General features: G+C 36.7%; 1 long non-coding RNA gene across 1 annotated transcript in view; it reads right to left on the bottom strand.

Moving 5' to 3' along the window:
- LOC131492590 (uncharacterized) overlaps positions 1–22,278 on the bottom strand; it is a 181,027-nt gene that overhangs the window by 131,898 nt on the left and 26,851 nt on the right. Inside the window, exon 2 of the long non-coding RNA XR_009252152.1 lies at positions 2,212–2,297. This is a non-coding gene — a long non-coding RNA (uncharacterized LOC131492590). The remainder of the gene's footprint in view (positions 1–2,211; positions 2,298–22,278) is intronic.

Raw genomic sequence — 22,278 nt, 5'->3', positions numbered from 1 at the left:
AAACTGAGAAAGGTTTTCTTTTCTCTCTTTTTTTTCACTGAAAATGTGACTTTATATTAATTATCTTATGGATTGTCTTAATTAGATCTCAAATGAGACGTTCTGGTGCGTTTTTACAAATACTGCTAATTACAGTCTTTATGTGGTCTACTCTAATCTTAAAAATTAGTGGAAAATATTATAATAAATAATAAATACTACTGCTTTCTTAATCACTATGGCTGAAATTTAGGCACAGTGATAATTCTGAAATAGTATAATTAAAGCTTAAGATTGATTAATGAATATACTGGCTTTTTTTCTCTAGCAGTAATATCTATCCCACTGAAGCAACAATAATGAGTCATGGCTGCAGCTGACATTTACAGAAGTTATCTATCTATTCTGCTCACAAACAGGAATATGTCAGAATTATGCTAGAAAAGGAGGACCTACGCACATATTCTCATCTCTGTTAAGTTGCTGTGCAATTTTCCTTGAAGAAAAAATTCATATTTTACAGTCCTTATATCACAAAACTCCTTCACCTATTAAAATTTTTTCTATCTTGTATCTTTACATTTTTATGTTTTGTGTAATTTACCTGTAATGACTCACTGAGGCTAACGAATCTGAAGATCTTTTGTAACTTTAAACTTAGAAAAATTCATAAACAATAAATAATTAATTTGAACTGTGATGCTCCTTAGCAAATATAACACTTTATAACTAGATAATATTTCTTTGACTGTGTAGAAGTGTGGAACTCTTTAGACTGTCTGGAAATGTGCTTTTCATAGGAAAAGCTTACTTACTAACTAGCTATGTGACCTTAGGTAAACCCCGCCACAGATAATACCATTCACTGCAAGACAGATTTTCTAAAGATAAGGGAAGCGTACTCAGCAAGCCAAAATCCACCTCGGTGACTCTGTGGTTCTAGAAGCGTGTTCAAAATCTTAGGTTAGTTAGCAGTGGACTGAAAGCAGTGAGGATTTCAAAGGAAAAAACCAAACTACAAACCTTGTATTTGAAGTCTGCTTGTGACTTTTAGCAGCTGCTGGTCTTCTGGGCCAATTACAGAATTCTTTTGAAATCCAGTTTCCTTGCATAAAAAATAATGCTCATACCCAAGTAATAGCATCTCTTCAAGCTGATGAGAGTTTTTTTAAGTTTTTTGTTTTGTTTGTTTTTTTACTTCTATTCATTTCTGAGGGACAGAGAGAGAGCGCGAGGAAGGGAGGGGCAGAGAGAGAGGGAGACAGAATCCAAAGCAGGCTCCAGGCTCCGAGCTGCCAGCACAGAGCCACAGAGCCGGGTGCAGGGCTCAAACCCACAAACTGTGAGATCATGACCTGAGCGGAAGTCAAACGCTTAACCGCTTAACCGACTGAGCCACCCAGGCACCTCGATGATTATTTTATAAAGCAGTATTCTGCCTCTCTGTCAGCCCCTTGGGTCACTCCTCTGCATAGCTGGCTGATGGCATAGTCTGCCTATCCTGCTAAAGGTAAACTGCTTCCCCCAACCCCCGCCCCAAGAAGTGCAGTCAGAGGCTCCCTACTCTCCCTCTCATTCCAGAGATGTTATTTACACCCATGGTTTCATAACCTATAAATAGTTGAAAATCTGAAATCCAGCACTGAACATTGAAGTCAGGGGGTGCATGACAATATATATGTATATAAATTCTAATAACAATAAAAGACATCATGTAATTAGTGAAATAAATAAAAAAGTGAATACCCATAAAGTTTTAACAGAGAGAAGGATAATATGTAGTAAGAAACCCTCCATCATTCTTGCTTCCCGCTGTATGAGATACTCCTTTGACAAAATGTTCTGTGATCAAATTAGTTTCATAAACGTCCCATACTGTATTCTCCTACATTGACATCAGAAAACCAAAGGCTCTAAGGAATACTCCAATGTAGAAATGCCAGCTTTGTTCAACTAGAATTTCAAAAATTATTTGGTAACCGAAATTATTAATATGTAGTATCTATTAATATATTGCACCATATAGCTTAGGAAATGTTGTCAAGACCTATTCTTTTTAAAAACTTTGATTTACACCTGAAAAAGTCAATGGATTTAAATACCATTGTTCATATCATCCAGTCTAAGGGAAGCACAATTGGAACTCCCATTGGTCATAAAGTAGACTGTAAATTCAGCGGATAATTTGATCTGAATTCTCTGCTCCCATTTGGAAGAAATACCAGCTCATACCTTGCAATGAATGAAGATTGCAATATTTCTTCTGTAATATATCACTGAAGAATATCATCTTTTTGGAACTGGGCTTTTCCCATAATCTGTATAATAAAGAGTGAGAAAAAATATATACTGAATTTTAATGGTTTTTTTTTTCACATGGTAGAACCATAGATAACCAGTCTCTCTTTTTCATGACTAATACACACTTGAATGTGTGTATTCTTACCAAACACAAATACAAATATTCTTTATATAAATGTAACTATCTGTATGGTTGAATTGTATCTTCCAAAATTCATATGCTGAGGTCCTAACCTCCTTCATATGTGACTATATTTGGAGAAAGGGTATTTTTTTTCATTTAATCCTTTTTTTTCAGTTTTGATTGATTGATTGCATGTGTGTGTGTGTGTGAGAGAGACAGAGAGAGAGACAGAGAGAGAGACTGCAAGTGGGGTAGGGAGAGAATCCCAAGCAGGCTCTGCACTGGCAGTGCAGAGCCCGACGCAGGGCTTGAACTCATGAACCGTGAGATCATGGCCTGAGCCGAAGTCAGGTGCTTAACCAGCTGAGCCACCCACTCGCCCCTGCAGAGAGGGTAGTTAAACAGGTAATTAAGGTTAAATGAGGTCTCTTAATTTAACCCCTAATGAAATTAAATTAAATGAGGTCCCTTAATTTAACCCCTAATTAAGGTTAAAAGAGGTCCCCTCTTCAGTCTGAAGAGAAACCCATGCAATATCAGCTCTAGCATTTTAGATTTTTTTTCAAACCTTTGTGTTGTGCATAACTGGGCATCTTGGAACCATCTTAGACTATGGGAGAAAGTTATTTCTAGTAAGATCACAGAAAACAAATTCATTGACATTTATTTCATAACTGCCATTTAAATTTGTACCATTTTGAAAGACTAATATTAACTTAGATGAAAACAATGGAAATATCTGTTTCTAATTATGTCTAAAAGTGGTGAAATAAATCTCAAATGACAATACAGTACACTTAGGGAAATTTTAATAATCTATGTATTTGACATTTTTTTAAGTAGGCTTCGCACCCAGCGTGGAGCCCAATGTGGGGGGCTTGACCTCACAATCGTGAGGTCAAGACCTGAACTGAGATCAAAAGTCAGATGCTTTCTGACTGAGCTACCCAGGCACCCCAATGTATTTCACATTTAATGCCATAATTAGCCACAAGACAATTGAAACATGACTTAATTGATAATATTGAACACACCCATAACTTTTCGAGAATGTCTTTTAGAGTCAAGGTAGACCTCTCTGTCCAGAGTTTAATTTCAGATCAATAGGTTATAAAGCTTCCTCTATCCAGACTTCAGTTTTTTCATCTTTATATTTTGATAATCATATTCTCATTATATAATAAATTACATATGGCTTCAAAGTCTTAATGTTTATGACATTACATGTTTATATTATACAGCGCAGTTAAAAATTATGTTTAGATTTTAATTGTAATTCCTTATGTTGTCTTTAGAAAACTCAGAAAGCTTCTGTACTGTTTCTCTGGAGCCACTCTGCCACGAGCTGGAGAGCTAGAAAGTACAGATGTTTATTATCTCACCATTCTGAATGCCCTAAGTTCAAAATCAAGGTGTCAACAGGGCCACACTTCCTCTGAAGTCTCTAAGAAGGAATCTGTCTCTTCCAGCTACTGGTGGCTGTCTGTATTCCTTGACTAGTGGCCACATCATCCCAATCGCTGGCTTTGTGGTCACATTGCCTCTTCTGTGTTCCCTCTTTTTGCCTCTCTCTTAGGAGGACGTGTGGGTTTGCATTTCTAGTCCACCTGGATAACCCAGGATAATCTCATCATTTTAGGATCCTTAACATGATCACATCTGCAAAGACTCTTTTTTCAAATAAAGCAACAGTTCCATAACCCAGGGATCATGACTTGATATATTAGGGTGGCTCTTACTCAACCTATCACACCTTCTTTCCCTTAAAAAATATAATTATATCCCTGTATTAATTATTATTCAAAACTAATATGTATTATTTGTATTAGATAGAATGTGCTAAATTCTACATTTTTATTGATTGGTTTGTAAGCAAATTTTTTCGCCTAATGTATAACTTTTCTGACTTACTGAGACACTGATGTATAATCTCCCTTTGTTTAGTGTATTTGTTACATTTTCCCTAAACTCTACAGGTTAGATAAATGGGAAGGTTGTAATTGTTCCTATATTTCTCTTGATCTCTTCTCCTCCTAAGTCCTTCACAGATGCTAAATATTCCCACTCATTTTCAAACCTTCTCACACAACGATAAGCATCTGTCTGTTTCTGTAGAAAACATCCACATAAATGAGGTTTAGTGAAGGTCAAACCTTGTTAAACAGATACTACAACATTGAACATCTCTAATTAGTGAAAAGATTATCAACAGTCCATTGCTGATCGGATTTCAAGAAGTTCCTAACACGACAAATATTGTACGACACAGATAATGTGCAAACTACTCCATGCATATTATAATGAGATTTGACCTGTAATTTAATGATGTTTGATGCTTTCGATCCTTCCCTGACCCTTCATCCTCTATTGAATTTAATACCAAGTTTCTGTCTCATCTCATAAATATTTTCTCAGATTTTTCTGCATGTGGCAAGAAGGCAGAAGATTCATGACCAGATTAGGACTTTAAACTTGAATCTGAAGGAGAGGGAGGCAAAGATGAATCATCTTAGATGCAGTTCCTGCTCTCAAGAAGTCTGCTGTTTGAGAAGTGATACGGTTAGTCACCCACACAGTCATACTATAAAGCAATCAGGGATAATTGATACCATAAATCTGAAAACAAAACACAGAAGAATAGGCAACAAATTCGGACTGAAAAGATTGGGGGGATTTAACGAAGACTTGCCATCTCTTCTCCATTTATTAAATGCTTTCCACTCTTCGTTCAAGTATATCAAGTATTAAGTATATCACCCCCCTGGGAAGGCTGCTCCCATGTCTTCCATGACAACCAATTGATATCATTGAGGCACTCTTTTTGCAAATAATTTTATAAGTAATGTATTCCAGTTAGCATATAGCATATCGTATTTTACTTATTATTGTGTATGCCATTTTTGTTTTTGTCTTTGTGTTACCCTGGGGTTTTCAGATCCTTGAAAAAAGAGATTCTATTGTATTCGTTTCCAAATTATCTACGCTAGCACACTCCATGGTCGATGAAGAATTAAGTGCACGTTTTTTGAATAAAGCACTAAAGAAATCCTGAAATGTCCACTTTTGTCCATGAAATTAGTAAAATTTGTCAGAATATTTTTCCCACTGATTTAAACTCATAACCCAGGAAAACAAAAATGAAACAGCTATTTAGAAGGGACGCAAAGGACATGATTTTTGCCACCATCTCAGGTCACCTGGAAGACGTTTCTGCAACACAGTGCAGAGAAAGAGACCCTAGAGAAACATGGAGGTCTCTGTGACTTGAGAAGACAATGATTATTGTTCCAGGAGACAAAAGTGACCAGGGAAATGAAGGCATAAATGAACACATATTCAGCAGATGAGAAAAATAAGCTTAGAGAATCTAAGTGACTTGCCCAAGCAAACACACTTCTATTACCTTAAACAAATTAAAATACATGAACTTCATCAACACATTGAGGTCATTTTTTTTAATTGCCTTCCTGCAAACCAGGACAAATAAATTCAGAGAGGATATAAGCTCCCCAAATGTACAAGGACAGTAAGAGAACAGAACAAGCATTTAAACCCAGATATTCTGTTACCAAGTTTATCCTCTGAAGCTAAAGGCAATTTGACCTCCCCTATCTCTTCGTATGACTAATCCCTAAATACTTGAACACAAATTATCCTCTCAACTTCTCCAGACAAAATGCCCTCAATTACTTTCATCACATTAACTTTTTAAATAGCTACATCACAATTCTAAATATTCTCAGGTTATCGGTGAACAAATACCGTTAACTGTTTTTTACATATTGACTCAAGAAAATAAGCTCAAATGGTCAGCTACGTATGTATAAGATGAAAGAAACAGCTTACTGACCAATAGCAGTGTGAGAATAAGGCTTACTGTCAGTAATTGATTGTTTACTATTAGTTCAATCTGAAGCAATTCTGATGCCTGACTCCTAAAAATACCTGCTATAACCTTCAATAGTATTATAGGAAGAGAGCACAGTCTCCAATTTGGAAGTAACAATCCCACTTCCTCCAATAACAATGTTGTACGATGTTCATTTCTAGATAACACATAGAGAAACTGAAGTATGTACACAAATGAGTACACACAAATTAAGATATTTAACCTGAAAAACGAAAAATCTGGAGAACATTAAGTGTTAATATTTAATATTTAAAAGTCCTCCTACAGAGAAAGGACCAAGCTTATTTTGCATAGTTCCTTCAGATGTTTAGAATTGTGAGAATTTGGGGTGAACACAAAGAATAGCATCCTAACAAAGTAGTAAAAATTAGTTTCCAATTGCTACTGGAAATATCAGACCAGAAGCTCTGTGATTTTTCAGAAATGTAATGTAGAGAACATGTAGGCACTCTGATCCAGGTTTCCTTGAGCTAGCCCCAAACTTCCAGACGTCCATGGGCCCAGTGAGTAACAGATGTGAGCCATGGCCACAGCATATCCTTAAGATCATGAGATGGGTCTCTCTTCTCTGTTTCAAATATGCCTACTTTCTTAGACCTGGCTCTATTTCCTATTCAAAAATGGCTCCTGTCCTTTCTGTTTGTTATTGATATTTGAATTCTCAGAATCTGATTTCTCTTTCTCCTTATAAGTGTTCTAACTTGGAGTTAGTCCCACTGGGAGTTAGTCTTTCCTCTTTCGAAACTCCCTATTCAACTATGATGCAGTCTAAGGAGCTAAACCAAAAATGGGGTTGTATTGTCAGTACTGTATGGCAGATTGATTAAGATAACCTACAAAGTCCCCAGTTACTCTAAGATCCATCATTCTATTAATATTCCCTGAAATTTCATCCATATAGCCTTCAAATTCTTAAATGATACCAGTAATTAATTGAAAACGTTTTACTTACATATCATAAAACAACAATTTTGATTATTGTTTTTACAAATTAAAATTTCAGTAAAGATGCTTATCAATCAAATTCATCTTTTCTCATCAATGAAATCATTGCCTTGATTTCTGTTGTTCCAGTGGGAACTGGAATAGCTCTGGCTCCCAACTGAGAAATTATTTTCTCTTACTTTGATCTCTCCTCACCCTCTTCTCCCTCCTCCTTGCCCTCCTTCTTCTTCATACGTAGATTTGTCTGTTTCTTTTGCTCCCCACACTGTTTCAACTTTATCCTGAATTTAAAATAATCATGTCCATTATTATATGTCATCTTCCTGTACGTGACTGAAACTTTCACTGAGATTAATAAGGAACATGAATTCTTCATTATCTCTTTGTAGTACATGATATTTCTGTAGAGTTGTCACCCTTACGCCAAGTTTTCTATAAGTTTTAGCAAATTTAGTGGGAATATCATTCTTCACTAATGTAACAAAAGCAAACATCAAGACAAAAAGTCTTGATGACTTTTCAACAGTTCTGTAAAAATTTTCTTCTAAATTTTTCAAAAATATAGTTCAGAATGTTGTTTATATATCATCTTTTTCAATGTTTCCGCGGCTTATTGATCCTGTTAAATCAGTAATAACATGAGGTGGTAAAGAAATGATTAATTCTTCAAAAACTGGGAAGGAAAGAAATGCTATCTAGAAATGTTCTTTTATGTAATTTTTTTTCTTTAAGTATTTAACACAATGTATAAATCTGTGAAAACCTTCAAATGATCTAGAGTTGATCCATACTGATTTTTTAATAGTAAATTAGAAAAGATAAACCATAAAAAGTTTTGAAAGACTTAAGGTTTAGTGATTTTCTGATAATTTCAACAATACAAAAAATATATATAAGTTTTGGATGCCTTGTTACAGGTGGTTCCTGTGACTTATAATTTTTAAATTTATTTTGATTCTATCCTGATTTCCCTGTTATGAAAGTAAACTTTAGACACATTTGATCTATAGTTTGAAATTCTACTTCAATTGAGATTAACCAACTTTAACTTATTTTTAGCACAGGTAGATTAGTGGGCAATTTTTTAACTAATTAGGGCTCAGTAAGTTGCTTTTTCTCTTAATGCCTAACACCCATATTTTGGTGTAAAAATGGTAAATGTCTGAAAAATCTTCAATGGAAGGCCAAGTTCATTCAGTGACTATGTTTCTACTGATGACAGTTCCAAAACATTTGTGTGTGTGTGTGTGTGTGTAGTGTGTCTGAAAATTGAACCTCTAATATGTTGTTTACAAATTTAGGCTTCAGTTCCCATGGCATAGAGACAAAATCAGAGAAAATTGTAAAGAAATCTTAGAATCCTGAATTTTCTACATGAATATCTACAAGAACAAACATGATGATAAGGATCAGGAACAACATAATTGCTTCATACATTTCACAAAGTGGAAATCTTCTAGTACGGGGATAACAAACTTTCTGTTAATGGTCAAATACTGAATACCTTTAGCTTCGAGGTTGAGAAGGTCTCTGTCACAACAATTCAACTCTAGTGTTTTAGTACAAGGGTAGCCACAGACAATAAGTGAGTAAATGGTCACGGATGTGTTCCAATAAAACTTTATTTGCACAAACAGGCAGTGGGCTGAGTTTTTTTTTAAGGTCCATTTTTGCCAGCATCTGCTTTAGGGCATAGTCTTCTAGACACAAGTTTCAGTGTGCGGTAGGTACCAGTCCTTACACTTTAGAGAGAGGCACACAGCATCAATTAATCCAGAGAGTAGATTCAGTGAAGAAGTGTTAAGAGTTTTCTACTGTAGTTATAGTATCACAGCTTCATGCATACTACCAGAAATAATGACCTTGATTTTGAAAGTATAAGTTTAAATAAAATGTCATTCATACTTTTTTCAGTATGAGATATTTGACCCATATTTTCTCTTTGGCCCATATTTTAATAAAATTAAGCAAATGACTCACAAAGCAGTATTGAATTTATACTTTATTTTTAATGTAGATTTTAAAATATAAAAGGAGAAGTTTAGTTTGCCTTAGGCATAAGGGGTAAAGTTTAAGAAATGTCCTTTCAAAACATTTGTAAGAAGGAAGCTGGGCTGTGATGCAGCATTGATTTTATGATGTATCAGTCATCAGTTCATTAGAAATGGTACTTAATCTTTAGGATGTGAGTCATCTCAGACCCACAGCCTCCAGAAGTTTTTCATAGAGTTATACGATATAAGGAAGCCATTAGCTGAGGGACAATAACTCCAAAATGACGCATATATGTTATTGGCAGCCTCTAGATTGCCACCGTTTGGCAAAGCCCTCTCACATTTCCGGTGCCCTCTATATCTGATAAACTTTCCATGCTGAGGAAGGCCTTATCTAACCCAGATTTATTTAATGCTGTTGGGTTCCAACTTGGCCCTCAACACCACAGCTTGCTGTTCGAGTTTCCTCTCTTTCTCAAAGAACATCCCACATTAGCTTGCTGGCCATATTCCCACAAAAATTTACCTTAAGAGGGTCTGAACTACAACCAAAAGTGCTGACATTTTCAGAATTCAGTATTGCTTTCATAAGGGCAAAACTCTAGGGGCGCCTGGGTGGTTCAGTCAGTCAAGCATCCGACTTCGGCTCGGGTCACTATCTCATGGTTCCTGAGTTAAAGCCCCACATGGGGCTCTGTGCTGACAGTTCAGAGCCTGGAGCCTTCTTCAGAGACTGTGTCTCCCTCTCTATCTGCCCTCTCCCCCTCACACTCTGTCTGTGTGTGCGTCTCTCTCTCAAAAATAAATAAATAAATAAATATTTAAACAATCTTAAATAAGGGCAAAACTCTAGGTCAATGGTTAGGGTTATTCATTCAAAACATACACATTTATTCACAACTAGGTAGCAGGGCCTTTTTAGGTGCTAAGGGATCAATTTAGTACCTTCCTTCACAATGCATAGTTAAGATGTATGTGTGTGTATGTGTGTATACAATAAATATGTAAATCAATTATTGCAGGAAAATTAAATTATTACAGCATAAAATTGTGCCATGAACAGGTACAATGAGTATGCAAAGAAACAAATCATTATTATCCTGTCATGGATCAGGCAGAGAGGTTAGTTCTGAGGCCTTACAAAGAAAGTGAAATAGTCTGAGCTTTAAAAATAGAAGGAATGGGGCGCCTGGGTGGCGCAGTCGGTTAAGCGTCCGACTTCAGCCAGGTCACGATCTCGCGGTCCGTGAGTTCGAGCCCCGCGTCAGGCTCTGGGCTGATGGCTCGGAGCCTGGAGCCTGTTTCCGATTCTGTGTCTCCCTCTCTCTCTGCCCCTCCCCCGTTCATGCTCTGTCTCTCTCTGTCCCAAAAATAAATAAAAAACGTTGAAAAAAAATTTAAAAAAAATAAAAAAAATAAAAATAAAAATAGAAGGAATTTGTTCATTTATTTATTTATATGTTTATTTATTTATTTTTAGTTTATATTTTTTGAGAGACAGAGAGTGAGACAGAGAGAGAGAGAGAGAGAGAGAGAGAGAGAGAGAGAGAGAGAGGCAGGGAGGGGCAGAGAGATAGAGGGAAAGAGAGAGAATCCCAAGTAATAGGGAACTCTGAAAAAGGGAAGCAGGGTAACATAATCAGTTTGGTGATTTATGTTGATCGCTAAATGATTTCCAATGAATGTGTTGGATACAGAACTCACCAGAGAGAGTTCTAGGATGGAGATTCAGGTTTGAGAGGCACCCACATGAATATGATTTCTGAAAAACAGACTTAGACAGTAAACAAAAAAACTAAAAAATAAAATAAGCACACAGAGCAAGAAATGCAATTCTAAGGAACATATACACCTGTAGAACAAAGGAAACTGGTGAGCAGTGACCATAGAATAAAAATAGAAAACCAGGAAACATTTCTAGAATATGGTCATTATTAAAACATAACATGTAAAATAAGGAGTGAAAAGATGATATAGTATGAAGACCATTATTTTAACAGAGTTCTATGAAGTGAGCGGCATGGGTGATAAACAGAAATCTGTTGAAAGGTGAATGGGAGGTGAGAAAGTATAAACAGAAATAAACAGCTTCTGCACAGTGAAGGAAACAATCAACAAAACTAAAAGGCAACCTACAGAATGGGAGAAGATATTTGCAAATGACATATCTGATAAAAGGTTAGTATCTAAAATATATAAAGAACTTATAAAACTCAACCCCCAAATACCAAATAACCCAGTTTAAAGATGGACAGAAGACATAAATAGACATTTTTCAAAAAAAGACATCTAACAGACACATGGTCAACAACCACATGAAAAGATGCTCAACATCACTCATCATCAGGGAAATACAAGTAAAACTTCAATGAGATAGCACCTCACACCTGTCAGAATGGCTAAAACCAACAACACAAGAAACAATAGATGTTGGCAAGGATGAGAAAGGGAAGAGAAAGGGGAAGCCTCTTACACTGTTGGTGAGAATGCAAACCGTTGCGGCCACTATGGAAAACAGTATGGAGTTTCCTCAAAAACTTAAAAAATAGAACTATCCTATGATCCAACAATTGCACCATGAGGTATTTTCCCCCCAAAACAAAAATGATTCAAAGGGATACATGCACCCCAATGTTTATAACAACATTATCTACAATAGCCAAATTATGGAAAGAGCCCAAAAGTCCAGCAACTGATGAATGGATAAAGAAGATGTGGTGTGTATGTGTGTGTGTGTGTGTGTGTGTGTGTGTGTGTAATATTACTCAACCATAAAAATAATAAAAATAAAAAAGAATGAAATATTACCATTTACAACCACATGAGTGGAGCTAGAGAGTATTATGCCAAGCAAAATAAGTCAGTCAGAGAAAGACAAAGACCATATAATTTCACTCATGTGTGGAATTTAAGAAAGAAAACAAATGATCATAGGAGAAGAAAATAAAGAGGAAACCCACAAAACAGATGCTTAAAAATAGAGAATAAACTGATGGTTACCAGAGAGGAAGTTGGTGGTGGCATGGGTGAAATAGGCGCTGTGGAGTAGGGAATGCACTTGGGATAAGCACCGGATATTGTATGGAAGTGCTGAATCACTAAATTGTACACCAGAAACTAATATTATACTGTATGTTAACTAACTGGAATTTAAATAAAAACTAAAAAAAAATTTAAGATACCCTCCTTCAACTTTCAAAAATCAGTCAATGTAATTCACCACATTAAAACACTGAGGAAGTACAAAACACATGACCTTCTCATTACAGAAAAATCCTTTGACAAAATTCAATATCCTTTCTCAATAAAACAAAAACTTGTAGCAACCTAGGAAGAGAAGGAATCCCCTAACCTAACAAAATGATTCTAGAAAATACTTCAGTGTTAATATTATAATTAATGGAGAGACTGAAATTTTTCTATTAAGTTTGGGAACAAGAAAAGGATGTCTTCTCTCACCACACCTATTTTCTATTATAATAGAAGTTCTTGCTAATGCAATAAGACAAGAAAAATAAAGTCATACAAATAAAAACATAAAATTGTCTCTATTCACAGACAACACGATTGTTTATATAGAAAATTCTAACGAATATTTAGAAGAGCAATACCAAATCTAGCTGTATACCAAAGAGAAATAAAAATGTATATTCACACTTGGCAATACATACATAGTAGGCAATAAAAAAGTATTAATCGGACAACATGGATGAATCTTAAATGCATTTTGCTAAGTGAAAGTGGCAAGACCGTAAAAGTTACATATCCTATTATTCCATTTTTTCTGACACTCTGGAAAAATAAAAAGTGTATCCTAAGGCAATCAGTTATTGTTGAGGTCAGGAGTGGAGGGAAGAGGGTGTCTGTGAAGGGATATCACAGGAGAATTTAGGGGTGTTGGTATTGTTTTGTATAAAGTACAGTAATGCGTATACAGTTCCAAACACTAGTCTAAACTGATTGAACTGTATATCACAAAAAGTGAATTTTACTATGTGTTAATTTTTAAAGATCTACCAGATTGTGAAAAAAGTGCATTACAAATGAATCACATAATCATACTTAAAGATATGTGGAAGAAATAAATGACTTAGCTAACTGAAAAAATACAACTTTGACTAGATACTGTAATGCTAAAGAAAAAAAACTCTACACAAACACTGTACTGTAGTTCATAAATTTGTTTCTCACAGGGGTTTGGATTATGAATCTTAACATTATTTTAATTATGTATCAGGACTGAATAGATTAATAATGTGTGGTAAATGATGAAAGCTGGGTTTCTTAATTTTGAAGAAAGAAGTTAAAAATAAGAAAAGTGGGAAAGCTAGAATGAACTCTATCATGCTGGACTGGAGTCAGAGGTATTAATATGGGCTCATAATTTAACATACAGACACCAATAGACACAGAAATGTAGTCGTATGCATATGCGTGAGGTGTTATAAAGGCGTGTATATCCTAGTTCTCTTCATTGTAGGATGTTTGAAGAGGTGGTGTAGCAAAAGTGAGCATACCTGGCGCTTAGGTTCTTGTTTCTAAATAACCATGCTGCAATAAGGGATCCAAGGCTCATTGGCGAGACGGTTGATTCCAGGACTGAGGTAGGAAAAATACAAGATGATCCTGGAGTGCTGTGTGTGTTGGCAAGTAAGAAAGTGCCAAAAAATAAAAAATAAAAAAAAGAGAGACATAGATAGAGATGATATAGATAGATATAGATACAGATACAGATACAGATACAGATACAGATACAGATATAGATATAGATATAGATATAGGTATAGATATAGATATATAGAAATAGATACAGATATAGACACATAGAAACAGAGACAGAGAGGAAGACAGAAAATCATGAGAATAATGACCAAAGGCAACATGTACCAAGGAATATTAAATCATATATGGTTTTGAGCTACACCAATTCTAACGCCATGTTGTAGGACAATAAAATCACTGTATTGTTGCACAAAACAATAAATAAATTCAAATAATTCTGTGAAAATACATTTCAACATCTATGTAGAAATAGCTATAGAAGAAAAAAGGACAATTCAGAATTTCTTGCATATGTTATAAATATTGGGCTTAAAGTTTGAAATTTGGATGGATTGGGGCACCTGGGTGGCTCAGTGGGTTAAGCGTCTGACTTCAGCTGAGGTCATGATCTTGCAGTTCATGGGTTCAAGCCTCACATTGGGCTCTGTGCTGACAGCTCAGAGCCTGGAGCCTGCTTCAGATTCTGTGTCTCCCTCTCTCTCTGTCCTCCCCCATTCTCTCTCTCTATCAAAAATAAATAAACATTAAAAATTTTTAATAAAATAAGAAATTTGGATGGATTAAATGATTGGCTAATTCCATGAACATTTCATGTCAACCTTGATTTTATAGTACAGTCACATAAAATTATTACTTTATTTACAATACACTGAAAAAGTCAGTCTGGTTCAGGCCATTGACAAAAAAAATAATTATTAAATATTATTGAACAAGTGAAATTTCTTAAGTGATCCCATTCTCTACTTCCTTGCCCCAGGATCACTTCCCCTAACCCTATGCCTCTTCCCGCATTCCAATGATGAACAATACTACCCTTTGAGTTGCTCTGACCAGAAATTTTGACTCATCTCTTCTCTTCCAGTTCATTCACTATGTCCCCAAGTTATGTGGATTCTCATAAAACAAATCACATATCCCCACCCCTGCTGCTAACACCTCAGTTTAAGACTGTTTCTTTACTGGGTTATAACAACCACCTCATAACTTCTCTTCCTATCTCACTCCGGTCAACTGTCAAAGTGATCTTTGAAAGGTACAAATCTGAATGTTCCAGTCTCTTCCTTGAGATCCTTCGGTGACTCATGAATTTATGCATGAAAGCTCCTTATGGGTTGTCCTTCCTGATAAAACTCATATTTATATTTCCAGCCCTAATTATTATTTGCAGTCCTCTGTAGTTCACATTTTCCTAAAATGGCCTCTGTACCTGCTCCTTCTCTCCAAGGAGACCTCCCAACGCCCCCTCCCCCAATTCCAATGACTGTCAGCCTCCAGCTTTCCTTTAAAGTCCCCTACTTGGCTATCAGCTCCTCTAGAGTCCTCTTATGGGGCCCAATAGCCAGGAATTGGTGCCCCATCTATTGACCCCCCCATTCCCTTTGCTCACTCCTACTGGATCACTCTGCTGTTTCATAACTGCTTGCTTAGTTATCTGCTCCCCTCTATACTGCAAAATCTAAGATAATTACATATTGATTATTGCTTTTAAAATAGGCTGAGACCAGAACTGTACCTGTCAAAGCACATTCAACAATTAATGAAAGAATGGCTTTAAAAGGCGTAGAGCACACTGTGAGCAAACCTACTTGTCACCGCTCTTAAGTTGCACTATCAAATGATTTCAAATGACAGTTTCATCACATACCTGTGGTTGCAATTATCCTTAACAATCAAGATTTTCTTATAGATGCCAAATTAAAAGGGTCGGGGCTTTTTTTTTTCTTCCTTACATGGATTATTTTCTCACCATTTGGTCTTTAAGGAAATTACTATTGGACCTTATCCCACGTGAAAACGTTAACATATTTCTACTAATTAAAGAGCTTATAAAACATCTACTTAAAATTGCATTAAACTTTATGCACCTTAAATGCTAAACGTACAACTTTTTCATTTAGAAATACGCTCTGAAGGCCTAGTTGAATTTTCTCCTTTTAAAATCTGGAGGATGGAGGGAAGGGATTCACGTTCATAGACTACATGAGCTCATTAAGGATGGGCAATGAATCCTAAGTGCATTCTTCCAGGGAAGTCGCAAAGCAGGTTTTAGATACGTCTTAGGCTCCTGAGCTCCCGTCTCTGTCCTGGCTCTTGGTGGGCTCTGTGTCCACACAGATGCAGTCTAACAGGACCTCACATCTTGCCTTCCTGGCACACGCCTAGCCCACCACCACTGGCTTCCCTCTCAATGCTGCTTCAGGGTCCTGCTTGGTGCTCATGCTCACTCACACAGGCTCAACCTGGAGGTTCAGAGGTTAGTGTCTTGCAGGATGAACATTTAAGCAATTGGAAAAGGGGACTGGTAGCTAACGTAGATAAAGGGAGTTAGTGGAAAACTCACCCTTTGCCCTCTGAGAGATGAGCTGCATGGTGCCATCTTATCAAGTGGTCAGTTCTATAACTCATCTTTGCATTGGCTCTCCCCCCTTCCCTGTCTGGAAGGTAAGTCTACTTACCTTCCACTTCTGCTTTCTGGGTTAGGCTTTCCAGAAAACCATAGCACATAAACTCTCTCCCTCTGTACATATATTCTGGGAATCCCAGGCTAAGATTCCTTGTCTAGGAAATATGTCTTTGCATGTCTCTACTCTTTGGGTTAATCTTGGGGTTTAAAAGAGATCATTTCTTCTGTAGCCTGGCATTCCAACATCTGAATGTACTCTATATCGCTGATTCAAAAGAAGTAGGCCACAATTTTTTACCCTATTCTCATTGCCATTGAACACTATTCTCTGTAGCTTAATTCCAAAGATCTGACAATGACCTATACTTATTATTTCTTTTGATTTCATAGTGCTTCTAGACATGGCCCACATCTCTAAATTTCTAAAATTTATTTATTTATTTATTTATTTATTTATTTATTTATTTATTTATTTATTTATTTTAATTTCTGAGAGAGACAGAGACAGAGCATGAACAGGGGAGGGGCAGAGAGAGAAGGAGACAGAGAATCCAAAGCAGGTTCCAGGCTCTGAGCTGTCAGCACAGTGCCCGATGCAGAGTTTTAACTCACAAACCGCGAGATCACAACCTGAGCCAAAGTCGAACGCTTAACTGTCTGAGCCATGCAGGTGCCCCTCACACCTCTAAAATTCTGCATTAATATACAACTTCATTCCATATAAATTCACATTAATTTGACACGTTGCTTCTGCTGTGTTGGTGTTATTGTTGTTTCTAAGTGCAAGATACTTTGCCAGGCCAGATGTGGACTGCGACCGTGAGTCAGGGACTTTTTCCCTGCCCTCAGTGAGCTCTCTCACTAAAGGGCAGGAAGGATAATACATATAACTCCACAAGTCATATACAGGTGTTGTAACAAGTTCCTGAAAAGGAGGTCTAAAGGAACAGAGAATAGGTAGGGCTACATCACTCAGAGTGACCACAGAAATCAGAATTTCAAAGAGGGGTCACCATTCAACTAAAAGTGTGCATGTTACAGTTCATAAGGTTATAGTTCATAAATATTTAGCAATGATCCACATAATGTAAAAGTCAACTGAATTGCTGACATTGACATAAACTCCAAAGGAGCCCAAAGCAGCAGAGATAAAATGTTTCTTTTTTTTTTTTTTTTAATTTAGTGTTTATTTTTGAGAGAGAGAGAAACAGACAGACAGAGCATGAGCTGGGGAGGGGCAGAAAGAGGGGGAGACACAGAACCTGAAGAGATAAAATGTTTCTTCAAGTCCAGATCAGTTTTTTATAGATCTCTGCAACCTCCATAAAAACCTTGTATGTGTTAGTCTTCCACATGCTATCAGGACATTAATTGTTTGTAGGAAGGGTGAATGCATAAATTCACAGTAACAGAAGCATGCACAACAGCCTCTCTCTTCAAAGTCTTTCCCTCATGGCAAACTGCAGCCCAACAGGCTTCTAGCTTCTAGCTCCTGGCTCCCCCAGGCACCCTACCTGTGCCTACCAGAATCCACACTCTTAGTCCTTTAAGGTTTGAATGATACCAGCTGTGCTCAGCGCAAAACAGAAAGAGAATGCAAGAACTTTCATTCTACTGGATAAGGCTCCAGGGAAATGCTAAATAAATGTTAGATACTCTTTGTGCAATGTCCCCCCTGCTCCCCCGCGTAAAGACAAACTGGTATTTATTTGACGATTAGAGCAATGTCGTGCTGATTTCAAAAGTTAAGATGGGGAGATTATTTGGATAACATAGAACACAATTCAACTTTAATCCTTCACATTTAAAATGTCTTCAATTTGGAAGGCTATCAGCATTTCCTCAATTATTTCTTGACATTCTCTGGTTTTGTTGCTATGTAGGACTTTGGGAAATATAAGATCACTTTTTTCTTTTGCTTTCCTTACAATATGTTCATAATTTTGGCTTACTTAGTGTTCTTACCAAAGGCATTCCTTCTGTTAACTGTTTTACATCCCTTCCCCCTGCCCCAGGTACTAACTAGCTAGTCTGAATAGTCTACATGTCCTCTCAATACTGGGAATAAAGCATCCTTGTAATTCTATGTATCCTCTTCTAACAATAAGGCATCAGGATGGGTTGTTTGAGCACTAGTGAAACAGAAGATCAGGCAATGACAAGAAGCTTGTATATGTTATCATAGATTCTATTGTTTTGCACCAAATATCCCATTTTCCTGTTTCCATTGACTTTCTGGGGGCTGGAGGTAAAGGTTGGCTGGTTAGACAAACCATGTGACTTGCTTCAGCCCATAACATGTGAGAAGTGATGTGTATCATTTCTGGGCAGAAGCATTAGGTGGCTCATTACGTCTCTTTTACTCTGCCATCATCACTGGCAATGTTCCAGAAAAAGGACGCTTTGTCACTTAGGGTCCTAGAGAGAAGATGATGCAGGGCACAACAGAAACCAAACTTTGATAACTCATGATCACGTTTTCATAAGCCATTGAGCATCTGAAGTTGTTATTACAACACAGCTAAGCCAATATTGACATACATAAACTTTCTTCAGAGAATTCTCTATCCAAAAAAGGTGTCCTGCCAAGTGTGGTAGGCAGAATAGCCCCCAAAAATGTCGATCCCAAAGACATTCCCTAATCTCTGGAACCTGTGACTATGTTATGTTCCACGGCAAAGTGTGTAACTAAAGCCATGAACCTTAAAAGAGGGAGGTCTTCTGGATTATCCAGGTCAGTCCAGTCTAATCACATGAACCGTTAAAAAATGAAAAAAATTCTCTGGATGGTGGTAAGAGAATTGTAGCAAAAGGTCAAGTCAGAGAGATGATTCAAGCATGAGAAGGATTCCATGGAGCTGTGGCTGATTTGAAGTTGGGTGGGGGTGGGAGAGGGGGTTCAATGTTACTAGGAGCACGGGTGGCCATAAGGAATCAGGAGAGCCTCCCATCCAAGAGTCTGCAAGGAAACAGGGACCTCAGTTCCCCAACCACAGGGAACAATCAGATTGGCCAACAATCTGAACAGATGAGCTTGGGACACAGATCCATTCCCAGAGCCTCCAGAAAGAAGGCATGAATCATTGGAAATTGATTTTGACCTTGTTATATTCTAAACAAAGGACCTAGCCTGAGCTACATACAACTGGACCCAGCATTCTGACCTACAGATCTGTGAGATAATAAACTTGTGGTGTTTTGTTTTTGTTTGTTTTCATTTATATAACTGAATTTGCATTAATGTGTTATGACAGCAGTAGAAAATGAAAATACCAACTTGCACTTGGAGTAATGATATGCATTGACTAGTAAAGGGACACTCGCCTTTCCAGGGAAGATTAGACGATTTAACTGAATTAACCTTGGTGGTCAGTGACAGGGAAAAGCAGATGCTAATAACAAGATTCGGTCTCTCACCTCCCATCTACTTTGCCTATGGCAAATTACACATTTATAAGAGTTTCCTAACCTACAAAAGAAAACTAAACATGTTTACTTCAAAGAGTTATTGGATACATTTTTTTAATTAAATGCATATAATCCAGTCTCTGACATATGATCAATGATCAGATATTGACAGTTATAAAAATATAGAGATTAACATAAAGTTACTGAAACTTGCCAAATGACCCAATTTGTAGGAGTATTAGGTTTCTTATATCAAGATAAAACAATATTATTTATTTAAATTTTTAATGTCCATTTACTTATTTTTGAGAGAGAAAGAGACAAATTTTGAGTGGGGGAGCATCAGAGAAAGAGGGAGACACAGAATCTGAAGCAGGCTCCAGGCTCTGAGCTGTCAGCACAGAACCCGATGCAGGGCTCAAACCCACAAGCCGTGAGATCATGACCCGAGCCAAAGTCAGATGCTTAACTGACTCAGCCACCCAGGCACCCCTAGATAAATCAATATTCTATCCTATCTATGCCTATCTTTGATGTTTACGGCACATCTGCTTGACATAGACAACACTGTTATTTTCAAAACAGGACAGGAATTACCCACCAATATAATATATTCAATTAATTGCATTTATCTATTAACCTTTAAGTATCTACTATATGAAACTATTCGTAATTTCAACCTTTGTCATGTCTTCAGGTCATATTTACAAATAAGATTGCCTCATCATTTCTAACCATGCCTAGTTAGCCCATGTATTGAGAATATTTCCCCAAATTCTGAAGGAATGAGATGAAGAGAAATTTTGAAAACAATCTTTCACAGGACTGCAGTTTCTTACTTAATCATCCATTCATAATTTTCCTGGACCAACAGTTATTGGACATTTAGCATTTACTTAGTTCTACTTGTAAGTATTAGAATGAGTAGAGATGAAAAAAATATGCTCCTTCTCCTGGTAAAGATCATAATTAGAAAGCCAAACACTGAAACAACCATTAATGTTTCTTCACTGTAATGATATTGTCTAGCACAAAAGAGGGCAAAAGAGAACTTAGCTGAAAGAGTAGGAAAAACCTTACAGAAGAGGATAAATTTGATTTGGTTCTTGAGTGATTATTTGCACTGCTATTCATTTTGCATTTGCCAACTCAAAATTGTTGTCTTGTGATACATATCATTTCAATGCCAGAAGCCTATCCATATATATATATATATCAAAATTTATATAGTATATATATTTTTGTCATAGTATCTTCTTAAAATGGGCAAGACAAACTTTTCTCTAAAAAGCCAGAGAGTAAATATTTCAGGCTTTGCAGCCACATGGTCTCTATCACAGCTACTCAACTCTGCAATCCTTGGGAAAAAGCAGCCACAGATAATATGCAAATAACAGTATGTAAATTGTGGGTAAGGCTGTGTTCCAATAAAAGTTTATTTACAAAAACAGGCAGTGATCCAGATTTTATCTATCAGGTGCTTATTGCCAACCCCTGTCTCAGATAATTAAAATAAAAATACAAACTAATTAAAGGGTATTGTGCTTTGTGCCATGGCTTGGGAAGACACAGAAAAGAAAAGGGAGACTGGTTCCTGCCTTCAAAAAGTTTACCAATGTACAAGCTTCATGTTAAAGGAATTCTACCAAAATTTAAGCTTATAATTTTAGTCTGAAACTCTCAATACCCATATTGAATGAGGAAACCATACTTAATCTGGTTTCATCTCATTTTGATATGTTGCTTCAGGAATTAACCAACTTATTAGGATTTGTTGGTTTGTTTATCTATTTCAAGGAATCCGTGTCTGTTCTATAGACTTCAGTCCATTCTGGTCACAGGAAAACATTCTTATGTTTCAACTGAGTTGTGATGCCCAAGGGAGTCCACATTAGGCACAGTTATAAGGCAGGACTGTGTTTCTAGATTAGAATTATAAACAGGGATCAAAAGGAAGAACCAAAAGAAATTTCATTTTTATGTGTGTATGGGGAAATAGATTCTACTTACATAAATGGGTTAGAAAAAGGCTTAGGGAGGAAAGCCACCACCGCAGGGTGAAAGCACCCGAGATTAGCTAGTGAGATATTGTAATGGGATCATGAGTAACTTGTTAGATCATCTGCAGAAAATTACTTTCCATCTGATGCCAATATACTATTGTACTCTGGCCACAAACTCTACTTGCCCCCCAAGACCCTTTGCTTCTTACACACACAAGTTAACAATTACTGTCTGATTGTTTTCTTCATATTCACATGTGTAAGATCTTGTTTTCTTCACGTTCACCACGTGAGTAATATCTTGTGAGCTCAGTAAGTATGGAGACGAAACCCCTGTTCAGGGCTCTTGTCTCCTCCTGGACATTAGCCTCTCTCATATTCAATTCTGCATCCACTCTCTTTCTGGACAAGAGAGAACTCCAGACTCA

This window comes from Neofelis nebulosa, chromosome 13, assembly GCF_028018385.1.
Source record: "Neofelis nebulosa isolate mNeoNeb1 chromosome 13, mNeoNeb1.pri, whole genome shotgun sequence".
In the NCBI taxonomy this organism is placed as follows: Eukaryota; Metazoa; Chordata; class Mammalia; order Carnivora; family Felidae; genus Neofelis; species Neofelis nebulosa.
This window is presented reverse-complemented; position numbering and strand designations above follow the sequence as displayed.